The 16,669-nt window shown below is 42.9% G+C and overlaps 1 pseudogene; it reads left to right on the forward strand.

Annotated features, from left to right (window-relative positions):
- Window positions 1-15,425, forward strand: part of LOC148214173 (uncharacterized) — a 48,722-nt pseudogene extending 33,297 nt beyond the window's left edge.
- Window positions 15,426-16,669: the final 1,244 nt, after the last annotated feature.

Raw genomic sequence — 16,669 nt, forward strand, 5'->3', positions numbered from 1 at the left:
CTGCTTTAAAAGCCCTGGGTTTTTAAAAGTCCACTTCTGTTACCTTTTTTTTAAAGTAGAACATGTGTTTACCATGCCCTTAATTTTTTGTCAAGTCTACTGAAAGCACCATCATGTGGTAAGATTATCAATTATTTCTATGTCTTATAAATCACTACAGGTTACTATTAGCAGGATATGTATTATTTATTCCATTCTATTATTTATACACATCTCTTCTTTGGCTCATAAAGGTTTAAAATAGACAACAATAAAGATATCAAAACAAATCACAGCAGAATGGCACAGAAACATGAACAGAAATTCAGAGTTCCGTGTTGCTGTCTTAAAGCTATGCCAAAATGCCACCTATTTAAATATCCTGTCACAAATCTTTTATGTCAGATAAGGCTCGGCTCTGTATCCACCCATATAAAATAACAGCGTGCCAGCTTAGCCCTCTGATAACCAAGAAGCATCCACTGAATTTCACTGCATTCCTGGGCTCCGGGTTCGAGGATAAAATCCCACTGTGCCTTTCTTGGCATCCGGTGGGTCTCTTAGCAAGCTGAGACCTAATTTTCTACTTCCCTGATTATCTAACAATTAAAGCTGTCTCAGCCAGATGGTTGAATCGTGTTGGTCCTCTTCCTTTTTTAAGTGAGGGTTTCACTCTTGCCAGGTGCTTTGGGATTTCTCCCCTGCGTTCGCTGCATTGGACCCAACAGAGACTGTTCCTGTGGGCGAGAGAAGGGAAGGTGTTTCCACCATACATAAAGCATCTGGTGCATCCATCTTCATTAGCAGCACGAGCAATTTGTTTATGTACTGTGGGCACTTAGCAAAAAGGGAGGAGGACTGCACAGGCCTCCCTCTCAGTCAAAATATTTGCATGAACCACCAAATTCAACTGCAGGAGATAATATTTTTGGCCTGGTAAACCTAGTGCTTAAGGCCAAGTTCTGTTATCTCTGCTGAGTCAGTCTCCAGACAGGTTGACACAATCAGACAGCATCTAGATGTGCTGGGAGTACAATTCCCAGCAGCCCCAGGAAGCCTGACCAATGGTCAGAGGTGCTGGTTGCCATTCAGCAATACAGGTAGTCCTCACTTAGTGACCACAATTGGGACCAGCAACTCTGTCGCTAAGCGATGCAGTCGCTAAGTGAAATGTCATGTGACCATGATGGGCTTACTACCTCACTTCCGCTGCAGTTGTTAAGGAAGTCACTGTGGGTCATTAAGCAAGACATCATTTGACCATGACTTGTTATTTTACTGCTGGCTTCTCCATTGACTCTGCTTGTCAGAAGCCGGTTGTGAAGTGTGTAAATGGTGATCACGTGACTGCAGGATGCTGTGACAGTCATATATGGCTGCTGGTTGTGAAGTGCCTGAATGTCTACCACATGACTGTGGGGATGCTGCGACAGTCGTAAATGCAAGGACTGGTTGTAAAGTTACTTTTTCAGCGCCATTGTAATTTCGAATGGTCGCCAAACAAGGCAGTTGTTAAGCAAGGTCTACCTGTATCTAAAAGGCCACAGTTTCCTTAACCCAATATAAAAGGAAGGTTTGATGAAGTTTAAAATGCCAGATGTATCCTTCAGGAATTATAGCTTGGAAATGTACATACTCATCAAGTGCAAAACTGGTGAAGAAATTGTCAGAAGGCAATCATCATCAGTTTAGGGATGAGCCTCACTTTCTGCATGGTACATCACCAGTACAGGTCTTCATCACATCCTGAGTGCAGGAACATCATGCTCTTCTTACACCTAGCCTACTGCAAATGCACCCCACATCCTTATTTCCAGCTTTGATTCAAAACCACTGTTTTCCAATCTTAAGCCATCTGCCGTGTTTCCTTCTGTTCTAGTAACAGCCTTAGCTCTGTTCGGCTCTAGCATCCAGCATGTCCTCTCACCTTGGCAGCTAGGAGGGGAGAAGGCATTTCATCCTGGGCTTCTGGGCTGCTATGCTCTCTGCTGGTTGATAGCTGCATTTTTTTAAATAAAACCTTGCAACTGATGGAATTAAGATCCATTAAGTTAATGAACTAGCCTCAGCCCTAGAAGCTCATAGTCCATTTAACCCTTGCATCTCCTTGTGGGCACCCTTTCCACTTCTGGCCATGTTGGGTGAAGCACACTCTCTGTAATGATCTGCCACTCACAACTCCCAACTTCAGTAACTCTCCTTACAACCAGTAATGGTTCAAAAGAAAGTTCATTTACTGAGAACAAGTGTACAGTTCCAAAGCATTGCTAAGACTGAGCCCGTGTGCGCCAAAAGTTGCTTTTACCTTTTTTCCTCTTTCCTCCTTGCACCCCACTAACCCTCCAGTCTTCTCACACTCGCTCATTGGTACGACCTTGAGCATTCCTCAGTCTTTGATAACAGCCCATCTGCCTCTAACGGTCGTTAGCATTTCGTTCACCCATTCTTCCAGCGCTCCCCCCCCCATATCTCCTAATGCAGAACCGAAGCAAGCAAGCAAGGTGGCAAGTAAGGTTGTTAATTGATTGTGAGGATTCTGACACTCTCCTTGTTTTCCTGCCCCCTGCTCAAAGCTCCCATTCCCTTTCCTTAATTTTTTTTTTTTTAATCTTTAAGTTGCAAGGCAGGAATGTTGCTACTTCATTTTTATGAAGGTAAACGATTGGTTCTTCCTTGCTACAAAATTTCCATGGACCTACAGGGAAAGAACAACCTATTGCTTTGATTACTGCAGCATTAGAGTAACAATGGAACCATAAGAGAAAAATTAAAAAATAGAAAGGGTCTGATTTAGTGTCAAAGGAGATACTGTGGGGAAAGGTTTGTGCATGTGAAGGCATTCGTGTGTGCAAACATTTGGAAAAACAATGGAAAGGCACAGAGGTTAGTGAGGAAAGAAAAATCCCTAAAAGTAAAAGGTAGGCACTGATAATGTCCATACAGGTGCCAGCCAGCGAGGCTTCCTTTCCCTGCCATGATGGGAAGGGCAAGCATCAAGGCAACACACAACCAGGTCTTGCAGGACCCATAATCTGGACTGAACCCAGTCCACCAGTGTTGCCCACCTACTGCAGGACAGACTGGTATTCCTGAAGTTGGCTTAAGAAACAGCTGGGAGCAGCCTGGGAGAGGCACAGCTTCGGCTGCAGTGCAGAATTGCTATCTATCTCACTCCATCCAGGTAAGTGTATATATCTTAAGCAGAGGTAGCAAGACTGTCAATTTGTTTTCTGGTATGTCATACTTTCACTAGTAGAGGAGTGTTCAGTATATCTAGTCTAGAATTGTTGATTCAGGTTTCTTGGACTTTTTAAGTTTTCCAGTTGTTGAGAAAGCCCCTATTTTTACAGTCACAAATATTGTGTCACTCATGAGCCACACTTCCTTGGTTATCACAGTGCTTATCCAATGTGTGGCTTGAATATATCTGTGCACAGTACATACATGTATAAGCAGATCTCCATTACACAAAACCAAAGCATTCCTCCCAAACAGACACACGTCCACCAGAATCCTGCATCTTCAGTGGGATTGCTGGGAAGAAGGGAAAGACCCGAAAGTTTCCAATCCTCCCGCTTCAAACTTGCTGCAGTAGAAATCCATAATCAACTGACTGGAACACTGCAGGGATCATGCTCTGTCATGCTTGAGAGTTTCTAAGTGCTGGGCACAATACAGAGCTTGCCAGCAGTCAGCCAATCAACTGATTGCTAAGAAGGCAGCAGATCCCTGCAAGACCTGTGTATTGCTGGGGGTCACAAGCTGACATTCTCCCTTTAAAAGTATTGATAGAACTTCCACCAAAGAACCTATCACATTGTGATCTCATGCACCTACTTAAGAAGTACAACATAGCACTTCTGTGTAAGTAACGTTAACACTCAGTCTCTCTCTCTCACACACACACACAACCTGTCAAATTGATTGAGTGAGTGAGTAATTATGTGCCATCAAGTCAGTGCCGACTCTTAGTGACCACACAGATAGATTTTCTCAATAGTAATCTGTCCCTAACCTGGTCTTTCAGGTCTTCCAGTGGTGCACCCATTACCATTGTAACTAACTTCTATTTCCAGAGTCTCAATATCTGATTCTGGCATGTGATTCAAGTTATTCAATATTTTATAATTGTTTTAAATCTGGGAGGAACTCACCAAATTCTACAAATCCCTCTCTTCTTTTGCACACAAAGATGACTGAAAAAGAAACACATCTGCATATGTGTTGTTGTGTTGTTTTAATATGCACACTTCTCTGTCATCCTAGATATGGAATGCTGGCGTCCAATTCTCCATTTAATTCAGTCAGGTGTACTGTGAGAGATGTTTCAGGTAATTCTAAGCAAGGGATGGATTTGGACAGCAGATAGGCTCAGTGAAAGAGCTGCCACTATGAAATGCAAGTCTCATGAAATAGCAATTTTCAGGCTCCACATTATAGATGAGTGAGAATTTTGTTCTCTTTGTGTTTTGGGAGGGAAGAATCTGAGTTTCAATAAATAAATAAAAGGAAGGCTCAACTGAGAGATTCCTTCAGAACAAGAAGGAAAGAGGGAGGAGGGAGGAGGAGGAGGAAGCAACCGGCTCCATCTCCTGGCTGAGTCTGGATGTTATTCCTCCTTCTGGGTGAGAGCCAGAGGGAGAATTGGTAGGGAGTGCTTGGAAGGGAGCCCTTACTGGCTGGTGAGAGCAGCAGGGACGGCTCTTGTGATTGTTAGGCCTGTTAGGTTGTATGAATGCATTGTGTGCAAGTGTTGTGGTGAGTGGGGAGATGGTGGCTGGGTACCCTGTTGACACTGAGAACCTGTGTAGCTAAAGTGCCTCGGGGTGCCTGGCTTCCCCACCCAGGGTTGCTTGTGGAGGATGCTAAGAGGTTCCCGGTCTTGGGTCTTGGGGGGCACAGGTATGGGGAGGGGTCTGTCATTGTGGGGCTGGAGGTAAGCCATATAAGGGCAGTGACAGGCATGGGGAGATATGGTGAGAGACAAGGAGCAGGCCATTCCAAGGGAACTCGGGACCGATGTCTCATACCGGTTCCATGTTCCAGCTCCTTGATCTCAACCCCGGCACCCTGTCAGCAGACTTTCAGTGGCCCTGGCCTCCAGCTGCTGCTACTGAACATCAGGTCAGCCTGCAATAAGGCTTCCCTCATTCATGATTTAATCATTGATGAGAGGGCCAGCCTGGCATGCATTACCGAAACCTGGCTGGGTCCAGAAGGGGGAGTAGCCCTCTCTGAGCTATGCCCAGTGAGTTTTCAGGTGTGGCATCAGTCAAGACTCCAGGGCAGGGGTAGGGGGTGTGGCGATTGTCACCCAGAAATCCCTTACAGCTTTCAGGAGCGCTGCCTCACAGGTCCCTGGATGTGAGACTCCATTCCTTAGGTTAAGTTCTAGGGATCAGTTGGGATTGTTCCTGTTGTACCAGCCTCGCTGCTGCATAGCAACCTCCCTGCCTGAGCATCTTGACTCCATCTCGGGGTTAGCAGTGGAATTCCCCAGACTTATGGTTCTGGGGAACTTCAGTCTGCTTTCTCTTGATGTGGGGTCCGAGGTGGCTCGGGAGTTCATGGCTACCATGACAGCCATGGCCTGTCCCAGGTTATCCAGAGCCCGACTAGGGATAGTAATCACACTCTGGATTTGGTGTTCCTGTTGGAGCAGTGGCTATGTGATCTGAAATTGGGGGAGCTTTTGGTGTCTCTTTTGTCATGGTCAGATCACACCCTGATTTCCATGGGATTCTCTAGAGCCGCTACCTACTGCAGGGAGGCAGGACCCATTAGATTGGTCCTCCCCGGCGACTGATGGACCTGGATGGGCTTCAGAGGGAGCTGGGGGTTCCTTCTGCTGGTCTGCTGCACGGTCCATCTGAAGCTTTGATTGCTGCTTGGAATAAGAGGGCGGCTGAGGCTTGGATCAGATTGCACCCATGGTACCTCTCCCCTCCCATGGATTCCATAACTCACCATGGTTTATGGAGGAGCTGAGAGAGATGAAACTAGAGAATAGATGTCTAGAGACATCAACTAAGGACGAGCTTGACTGGGCATGGATTACAGCTGCTATTAAGGCCTACCTGGTGGTGGTAAGGGCAGCAAAGTGACAATACTTCTCCGCCCTTATTGCATCTGCAGATTGATGCCCTGTACCCCTCTTTCAGTGACACAGGCTCTCTTGGGCAAGGGCAGCAAAGTGACAATACTTCTCCGCCCTTATTGCATCTGCAGATTGATGCCCTGCAGCCCTCTTTCAGTGACACAGGCTCTCTTGGGTAAAGGGTGCTCTGAGAGGACTTTGCTCAGCCCCTGCCAGATAAAATCACTCGGATTCATTTGCAATTGGATGCTGGTTTTTCTGTGGGTCCAGAGGACATGCCTGGGGTAGAGTCTTGCCCGGTTATCTGGGAATGGTTTGAACCTGTTGGACCTGAGGAAATGGACAGGGTCATTCGATCTGTGAGCTCAGACACCTGTTCCCTAGATCCATGCCCCTCCTGGCTTGTGAAAATGGCCCAGGGGATGTTGTGTGAGTGGGCTCTAGCGGTGGTTAATTCTTTTTTGAGGGAGGGGGTTGTTCTGTTGTCTCTCAAAGAGGCTCTGGTGTGCCCCCTCCTCAAGAAGCCATCGCTAGTTCCCACCATACTGGAAAACGTTTGTCCAGTATCTAACCTCCCTTTTTTGGGTAAGGTGGTTGAGAAGGTGGTTGTGCAATAGCTTCAGAGGGCCTTGGATGATGCAGATTAACTGGATCCTTTTCAGTTTGGATTCAGACCTGAGTATGGGATGTAAACAGCATTGGTTGCACTCCTGGGTGTTCCCTGGCGTGGGCAGGATGGAGGGTGTGCATCCATCCTTGCCCTACTTGACCGGTTGGTGGCTTTCAATACCACTCACCATGATATCCTTCTGGATCGACTAAGAGGATTGGGGGTGGGCGGCACTGTGTTGTGCTGGTTCACCACCTTCCTCCGGGGCCAATTCCAGTTGGTGGTGGTTGGGGAGGAGAGGTCCCACCCTTGGCCTCTGTATTGTGGGGTGCTGCAAGGCTCAGTACTCTCCCCCCCTCCTATTTAATATCTACATGAGGCTGCTGGGTGAGCTCATCTGTCACCATGGGGTGAGGTATCATTAGTATGCTGATGATACCAACTATACATCTCTGCCCCTGGCGAAGTAAGTGATGATATGGACACCTTATCCAGATGTCTGAAGGCTGTGAGGGTCTGGATGGGGAACAACAGGCTTCAACTGGCAAGACTGAGTGGCTTTGGGTTCGGGGTCCTGCCAGTTCTGGGACTATACCATCTTTGGTCCTGGATGGGGTAGCACTGCCTCAGACAGACCCAATGTGCAATTTGGGGATCCTCCTAGATTCACGACTCCTGCTCAAAGAGTAGGTGGCAGTCATGGCTAGGAAGGCCTTCACACAACATGTTGTGTGCCAATTGTGCCCTTTCAGGAGGCTCTGCTCACAGTCACTCATGCCCTAGTCACCTTCAGATTGGACTACTGTAATGCGCTCTACATAGGGCTGCTCTTGAAGAATATCCGGAAGCTTCAACTGGTGCAGAATGCAGCAATGTGGGCAGTTATGCATGCTCCTAGAAGAGCACATGTTACACCTCTGCTTCGCAAGTTGCATTGGCTGCTGGTTTGCTTCTGAGTTCAATTCAAGGCACTGTTTTTGACCTTTAAAGCCCTTCATGGCATGGGGCTGGGTTATCTGAGGGACTGCCTCTCCCTGATCACATCAGCCCGCCCCATTAGATCCAGCAGGGAAGGTATGCTACACATTCCATCGGCCAGGGACTTGCATTTGGTGGGTCCCAGGAGGCGAGCTTTCTCTGCCATGGGTCCCTCCTTGTGGAGCATTCTCCCCCCTGAAGTTAGGCTTGCCCCTTCCCTGCTGTCATTTAGAAAGTCCCTCAAGACGTGGTTGTGTCATCAGGCCTGGGGGTCTTTGGGAACTGGAGATATTTTTAGATGGCTCCACTGTAATTGATATTCTGCTCTCTCTGTGGGGTTTGCATATTTTAAATTTTGTGATAATGTTTTTATTCTAATAATAACTTCTTATCTTTTTATAATACTTGTTTTTATTCACTTGTTATTTTAATTGTTGTACACTGTCCAGAGTCACTTTGTGAGATGGGCGACTATATAAATGTGATGCATAAATAAAGGAAAGAAGGAAGGGAGGGGGAGGAGGAGGAGGAGGAGGAGGAGGAGGAGGAGGAGGAGGAGGAGGAGGAGGAGGAAGACTCTGCCTCCCCAGCCTTTCCCAAAGCAGATGCTTTATCTGTAACAGCCATAAGGCAGGCAAACATGTCAAGATTTACTCCATGCTAAAAGTTGCTGGGTCTTTTGAAAATGGTTGTTGATGCAGAGGGATCAATGCAAAACTAATTTTGCATTACCAAAATAAAATAAAATGGGATGAAGATGGGGTGGTGGTGGTGGTGATGATGATGAAAATAACATAAGATTTGAATAACTGAACATGGAAAAAAGAATACTAGATTCATCCATCCTTATTTCCAGAATGCATAATGATCTCAGTGTGAATCAGGTACAGATCCAAGCCAATCTGGGCTTGCAAATTGCCTTTAATGTAAGCCTAGCATAATACAATTTTGTATGGCACCAATTGCTCCCAGCTGGAACATCCTACTATGACATTTAATATTCTTTATATTGGAACAGCTAGCACTCAATGCTCCATCTAAACCGAGCATATATTGTACTGTGCAATCTTCAACAGAGTGACGCTCAAACTGGTTTCCATTAGCACCAAATGAGTCATGCTGCTCCCACACCATTTTTAAATACAACTTAACGGAAAAGTGGCAACTCCACAGATACCTGCCAGCCGAGACAATTAAAATGCATTTCCACTGGAAGGGATTAAATTGTTACTCCGTCCATGTAATACCATTTGATAAACATCATTCTATGCAGCACATAGAAAGGGGACTGGCAAATTTTGACAAGAGAGTTTTTTTGTGGTTGTTGCTGAAGTGGGTGGGGAAATAGTCAGTGGACAGGCATACTGTGTTATCACTACAGCCGCTTAACACAATATGACACAAGAAGTTAATTGCTGGTTTGCTCAATCATCATTGCCAAAAAAGATTAGTGTTTTGCAAATTACAGCTTGTCTTAATTACTGAAAACAACCCTGGGTTTTTATTTCTCCAGAAAAGCAGAAGTATGAGGTGTGTGTTTGAAGTAGATTGTACAGCTTCTTTCAAAGCTTTTAAAACTGAAAAATGTGCCTCATAGGCCCAACAATTCCATTTTCCAAGGAAATCCAAGACTACGGTTATTGTAAGCCTTACCTATCATTACTGGGGTCCTCAAAAGATAACAGGGCAGTTTGTGTAAGTGAAGGAGATAAATGGAATAAGGTTTATGTAACAGGCTGACCATCAGTATCTTGGAACAAAAGCTTTAATCAAACATACAATCTGGAGTCCAGTTCCTACTTGTAATGGTACGTAAGAATGTCCTTGGGAGACAGGAGGAAGAGCCACAGATGGGAAACTATCATGTAAAAGATGTGTCCACAGGAAGGGGGGGGGGAGCTCAGGAAGCATTTCTGAAGGGACCCTCCCTAGTTTTCTGGAAAATAAAGGAGAGGAGGGGAGAAATACTTTCATTCTTGCAAGATTCTGTTAATGTCACTTTATGATAAAGATGCAGTTAGGACTCATAGTTGTGCTTCTTGTCAAGACTACCTCAAAGACTACCTTCTTGCCTGGACTACCTCATACCTTGACTACTACTTCTGCCCCCCCCCTCCCCAAATGTATTCTAAAGGCAGGATTGAATTTCTATCATGGAAGGTTACAATTTGGGATACTAAACAAAGCAATCCTATAGCTGCCCAGAGTCTGTTGGGCAACTACAATAAATTTAAATAAAAAATAAATAACTTTATAAGGAGATAATTTTGCTTCAGAAAATCTGAGTGCTGTGCAGGGACACTTGCACATAAAAATGGGTGCAGCATCATTAGTATGGTCATAGCTGCCATCTTGAGTTTTTTTAGTCCCACCCCAACCCCATGTGGAGGCTGAGCTGAAGATGCTAAAGAGAAACAACCCACATGTTTCTTCAGCAAAAGGTCAAGGTAGGCCAATAAATAGCTTGGCCTTCTTAGTTTCTATCTCTCTATTCAGGCTATCACGTTATAATCATATTGAAGATTGAAGTTTGGCCTAATGATCTTTCAGTGTAATATTTATAAAGATAAACATCCTTCTCTTGCTACTTGAATTCCCCATGGGGAGAAAGGCAGGATATGAATGGAAATAAACATGGTCATGATCCTATACAGAAAGAATGGGATACTTTGGAGAACTATTTATTATGGCTTACTTCAGTGCAAGGGTTGGCTCTTTTAATAGCAGTCTTCCTTCATCTCAGTTATAATGGTTAGATAAATTAGAGAATCGCCTCTGCCAATATGCCAGAAATTGAAAGGACCCTATCAAAAACTTGTAGACGCCTGTTTATGCCAGTGGTGGTTAGTCTTTTTCTCATTATTAATAGGAATCAGACTTGAAAAATGCAGACAATATACCAATATTTCCTGCTGAAGAATCAGCATGACTGCCAATGCCTTGATTTCCAACAGAACTTGTAATCTTATTAATGATTTCTTCATGAAATTTGCATTCTGGCATGCAAAAGAGAGAAGGCCAGAAGATCAGAAAAAGGAACATAGACATTCTCAAGGCTTAAGAGCACAATAATAGATCAGAAATGCTTCTTCAAAGAGGATCCAAAGGGGGAGAGGAAGTTGTTTGCATTTGTCACACAAAACTTGTATTTGTGAACAGTGATGGGCCCACAGAGTTCATCAGTGCTGGAGGACCACAGGCTCACAGCTCCTCTTTTGGTAATGTGTGCAAAATGAGAGTGGTAGCACTGTCAAAGGAATCAGATCTCTTCTGATGCTGAGGCTCTGGCAGAAGCCCAATATGCTTTCTGAATCAGCTCTGCTGATTAGGAACTTGTCATTCATATGTTAATTATCGCATGACATCAATTTTCTACTCTATCATTGTGATCTAGTTTGGGCTATCTTAGGTAAAAGTTAGACATCTCATTAGTTAATATAAAACAGTTCCTGTGAATATTGTCATAATAAGCTGTTTGGCAGAATGGGAAAACTCAGAAGTACTGAGTAGTACAGCTGGCTGTAGATTTCAAGTAAAAGAGAAAATGTATATAACAAACTCTTTAATGTCTTTCTTCCTGTGATAACAAGATATTCGAAGATAAAATTGCAAGTTCTGAATGAGCTATGAAAAAAGAAGCTCAGTGGAAAAAGGAATATCGTAATTTACAAAGGTTTTTCATCCAGGGTGGTGCAGAGATCTGGATGTGAAGGGCACAGTGTGATTCAGAGCTTGTGTAGGCACATATATGGTGCATGTCAGGAACACCTTAAAGCAACAGTGTCTTTTTCTAGACTCTCCCTGGTTATAAAGAACCACAAGAAAAGATGCAGGCTCCGAATCATATTTTGTCTTTAAATCTAACCCTAATTCTAACCCAGAAAAACCAAATCACTTGCAGAAGCTACCAATATTCCAGAAGAAAATTGAATTTGGAAGTACATTTACACACAGAAGACTCTTACAGCTAAGCAATACTTACATGTACTGTAGATATAACTGAAGTCTTATTCAACTATCATCTTATGGGGCTTAAATAAGAATACTTTGCATTATGCCATATAAATATAGATGTTTACACTAGAAGAGATTACATTTCCTGAAATCTATTCACATCCAGCTTTAAGGAGCTAGTGATCATAAGTATGTTTCTCACCCATCACTCAACCACTCTAAATTCTGCCCATCTATAGAATCATACTGAACAATCTGTGAACCTAGCCTTTATGGTTTATAAATAATGGTTTGATCTTAAGGTATTGTGTGAGCCCAGTGAACTGTGGTTGTCCAATAAACCAAGGTTATCCATATATATATTTCACTTAAGAATATTGTTCTTAAACCCATTCTTATTAAGAGAAAACTGGAGGCATAGTTGACTTACAGACATTTAAGAACAATATTCCAGTGAAGAATATCAGGGCCTAGTTTGTTCAAGATTGCCCTAATATCCTCCGGACTCATGACCTACTTCCTAGTCCATCTGCATTGCTTGCAAAAGTGACCCCATGGCTATGGACAGCTGGCTTCTCAGAATCACCAAGAAGGAAGAACAGGCACCTGCCTCTTCTCCAACGCTCCCAGTTCTCTCAATTATGTGCTGCAGAGATGAGTCAAGACCATCTGGTTCTGCTTTACATCAAAGGCTGGCTTGGGAAGAACTGTAAAAATTTAAGTCCAATGCAGTCTGTGTATTTGAGATGGCTTATAGCTACAGAGAGCATGTCTTTTATTAATGTAGGAAACCTAAGAGTTTGAATTTTATAGTAAATTGTCCTTCATAGTACAGTTAATATATTTATATGATTTTTACTCAGCCTTTCTGTCTAGAGGGAACTGAAGATGACTAATTCAAGAAACAATATATTTGTAATTGTTGTATGTGATCATATTAACAATTTATTTGTTGGACAGCGCTTTGGGTCATTAGACCATGACCCTAAATATATATACAGGTGGGAAAATGAGCTTATTATATTCCTGTTGTTGCTGTTGTTGTTGTTTACTTAATTTGTATACCACACAGCAGCTTACAACAATAGAAAGTATCATAAAGAATCCCCAATAGGATGAAAACTAAATCCACAGTCCCAGATAACATAAATACAGTTCAACATTAATCAGAAACGAAAAATAACAAAATGATCAATGGTGGGCCATCATTCCCCTAAGGACCTCCAGAAAAGTTCAGTCTTCACCAGCTGCACCAACTCAACCGTATAACTTGTAGGAGGAGACAATTCTAGACAATTGGTCCCAGGATAGAAAACATGGGGCTTTCTATCTCTAGGCTCTTATGGTACCAGGGCATTTAGATTCTCCTTCCAGGTTGATGTCTCCAGAGTGTGCTTGACAAAGGCAACAATATTCTACTTTGCTGTTAGTCTCTGTTTTCGATTACTTCAGTACACAAAAAATAATGATGAGAAAGAGCAAATGTTTTCAATGATGGGAATATATTTAGTATATATATAAAGTTGTGGGTTAAAGAAAGAAAGAAATCTCTCTCTTCCTCTCCTAACTGAAATGAAGATCCTCCAATTGACTGTTTCTTCTTTTACTTTTCCAACTTTCTCTGTTCCCAGTGTTCCCACTCCTTCTTCCCCATTCCCCACTACCGTAGACATACAAGCCACTAGTTGCTTCATATTTGGTTTTTTTGGGTTTTTTTGTCTGCGCTCAGTCATTGCTGACCCTGCAGTGACTGCTTGGACGAGTCCTTGCAGTTTTCAAGGCAATTGTTTTTCGGAAGTGGTTTGCCAGAGCCTCCTTCCTAGGGCAGAGCCCAGCTGGCGAGCGCAGGAAGCGGGGTTTCCGTTGCTTCGCGCCCTTTTTGGGTGCGCGCGGTTTTTCGCGCTTACCGGCAAGTGCTCCCAACTCCTTTTTGCAAGGCGCCGCCAGCATTCTTCCTCCCACCTGAGTGAGAGTACCCATTTATCTACTCACGTGAATTTTTGACCTGTTGGGTTGACAGGAACTGGGGAGGAAACAGGAGCTCACCCTGTTTAACACGAAGGCTGGACTCGAACCGCTGAAGCATCGACCATTTCTGGCCGGCAACTTTCAGCATCATTAAGCCGCTGCGCCACCGCGTCCCCCTTTCATATTTGTAGCACAAAATAATTAGGGACAGGGACAGGATAATTCAAGGCCAAAGCTCTGGAAAAGCTCTGGAAAAGTTTGCCTTTGCAGAGGCACAAACCATATCTCTGTCAAAACTAACAGGATTATAATTTGACCCTAGGCATCTTGGATTATGATGGAACCTCAAGACAAAGTCAGAAAAATGACTTCCGGTGAGTAATAGCTGCACGCTAGGCTCTCTTTTTCAAGCAGAGAGTCATCTTCATAGACTTTTTTAGGCTCAGGCAGGCTCCTGGAGCCTGAAGAATTCTCTGGATCCAAGGAGAATCCTAGAAATTGTCCCGTACGACCTCCGGACAGCCTTTCACAGCCAGAAGACCTCGAAATGGAGACTTTTGGGATCAACTGGTGAGTGATCAGCTGGGAGGCGGGGTTGCTAGCAAGTTTCAAGCTGCAAAGAAGCTGGAAAAAAAATGGTCACTTGTGCTTTCTCATTTCCAAAATCACCTTTTCTTGTTTTTCTTTCTTTTCTTTTCTTTTTTACTTCTATAGGGTTAAAGAGAAGCTTTCTTTAGTTACAGTGTATTTTTTCCTTTTGGCCACTATAGGTGCTTCATGGAAAGATTTACAATCTTTTTTTTTTATTAGGATAATTTTTTTTTTTAATCCGTACTCAGTCGTTACCGACTCTACGGTGACTGCTTGGACAAGTCCTTGCAGTTTTCAAGACAAGGTGTTTTTTCGGAAGTGGTTTGCCAGTGCTTCCTTCCTAGAGCAGAGCCCAGCTGGCAAGTGCAGGAGGCGGGGTTTCCGTTGCTTCGCGCCTTTTTCGGGCATGTGTGGGTTCCACGCTACCAGCAACTGCTCCGGACTCCTTTCCAAGGCGCCGCCAGCATTTTTCCTCCCACCGGAGTGAGAGTACCCATTTATCTACTCACATAAGTTTTCGATCTATTGGGTTGACAGGAGCTGGCGAGGAAACAGGAGCTCACTCTGCTGCGCGAAAGCTGGGCTCAAATAGTTTTGTATATTCAGCAAAAAAGGCAAAGGCTTGGACTTTTTATTAATGTTTAAGAAACAAGAGAAAAGGATTATTGTTGTTGTTGTTGTTGTTTGCCAAATCTGAGCTTGGGTTTTTGATATTGGAATGTTGATATGGGAACTGTGTGAACTCTGCTTTGTTTTCTTACTTAATTGGCCCTGATTGGAGAGGAATTTTAAACAAGATAAAGAGACTTTCTCCCTTTCACTATTTACTTTGGATAGTATGTAATTTGTAATTTTGAAACTAGAGAGTGCTATTGACCAGGGCCATTAAGAGAGAGACCAAACGGCAGGGATGAGTGTTTCAAGATTATGTTTCAAAACTTTGCAGAAAAAATAATTCAGTCACTGGAGAATAAATCTGATAATTTGAACAAGAAACTTGATGCTAAATTAAATGAGCCTGTTACTGATGTGACACAAGTTGAACACAAGTTGGACATTTTGGAGAATAATATGGATAATAAAGATATGGAAGAAGAAAGAGAGATGGATATCTTACTGGATCTTAAAGAAAAAGAATCTTATTTTGGACTTACAGTTACTTTGGATCAGCCTAATGATGATATTGTTCTGGATTTACAAAAAGAATGTTTGAAATCACTGAGAGACAAACAGAACTTATTGAAATAGTTCCTGAAAGAGGAAGACTAGGATAAAATAATAAAGATTCAACTTGCAGGGCACTGTTTGCTAGGTTTAAAGAATGAACTCTCTAAAAGTAAACAGAACTTGGATCAGTTTAATGGTAACACTATTTTGGATCTACAAAAAGAAGGTCTTAAACTACTAAAAGATAAAGAGAATGTACTGAAGTTGCTCCTGAAAGAAGAAGATAAGGAGAAAATAAAAAATAAAATAAAGACTCAATATATGAAGTACTGTCTGTTAGGATTAAAGGATGAACCTCTTAAAAGTAAACAGAAAGGGTATAAAGTAAATCTATTTGATTATGGTTAAAACATAGGCTGTGGTTTCTGATAGATTAATGGTAATTTTTGGGGGCCAGAACTGTATGATAATGTTATTAAGATTATTGTTGCTTAATTGTAGTAAAAATGAACATAGGTTGTGACTCCTGATAGTTATTAGAGGGGTTTCTTGTTGATTAGGACTGAATGGGGAAGGGCTTGATGAAGGCTGTTTGGGATGTATTTAAGAGCGAAACAAAGTACACCATGTTCCCAGTAATGTTTAGCTTACAGGCAGCAGTCTCCGCGGACATGTAGCTCACCAGGTCAAAGACTTGATGAGTTTCACTGCATTGCCATTTAAATCCTAATTTAAAAATTACATCTTCACATATTAATTAGACTACACACCATCTTCTTTTTTTTTTTTTTTTCTGGTGATAGAAATCCTTTACCATCATCTCATAGCAGCAATTTCGTGAAGTAAATTATGCAAAGACGTATTATCTTTGAGTGGCTATGCTTTGATAGTAGTGAACCCACTGCTGTCTATCATCTATCTATCTATCTATCTATCTATCTATCTATCTATCTATCTATCTATCTATCTATCTATCCCTCCCTCCCTCCCTCCCTCCCTCCCTCCCTCTTCTTGTGGTTGTTTTGTTATTTATTTATTTATTTATATTTATTATTAAATTTGTATGCCGCCCATCTCCCCCCCAGTGGGTGACTCTGGGCAGCTCACAGTTAAAATCAGAAACCCTATCAACAATTAAAAATGGTCCTTAAATAGTTAAAATAAATTAATCCATTAAAAATCAAATATAGACAACAAACCCTGTACATAAATACTAAAAACATTCAAGATGATGGGGGTGGCAAGGTCAATCACCCCACAAGCCACCTCCACTGGTGCGAGCCCCCATCTGGCCCCCAGGCCTTCTGGCACAGCCAGGATTTCAC

This window comes from Python bivittatus, unplaced genomic scaffold (genome assembly GCF_059951505.1).
Source record: "Python bivittatus isolate LINGU-HERP-01145 unplaced genomic scaffold, Pbiv_v1 ctg000700_np1212, whole genome shotgun sequence".
NCBI lineage: Eukaryota > Metazoa > Chordata > Lepidosauria > Squamata > Pythonidae > Python > Python bivittatus.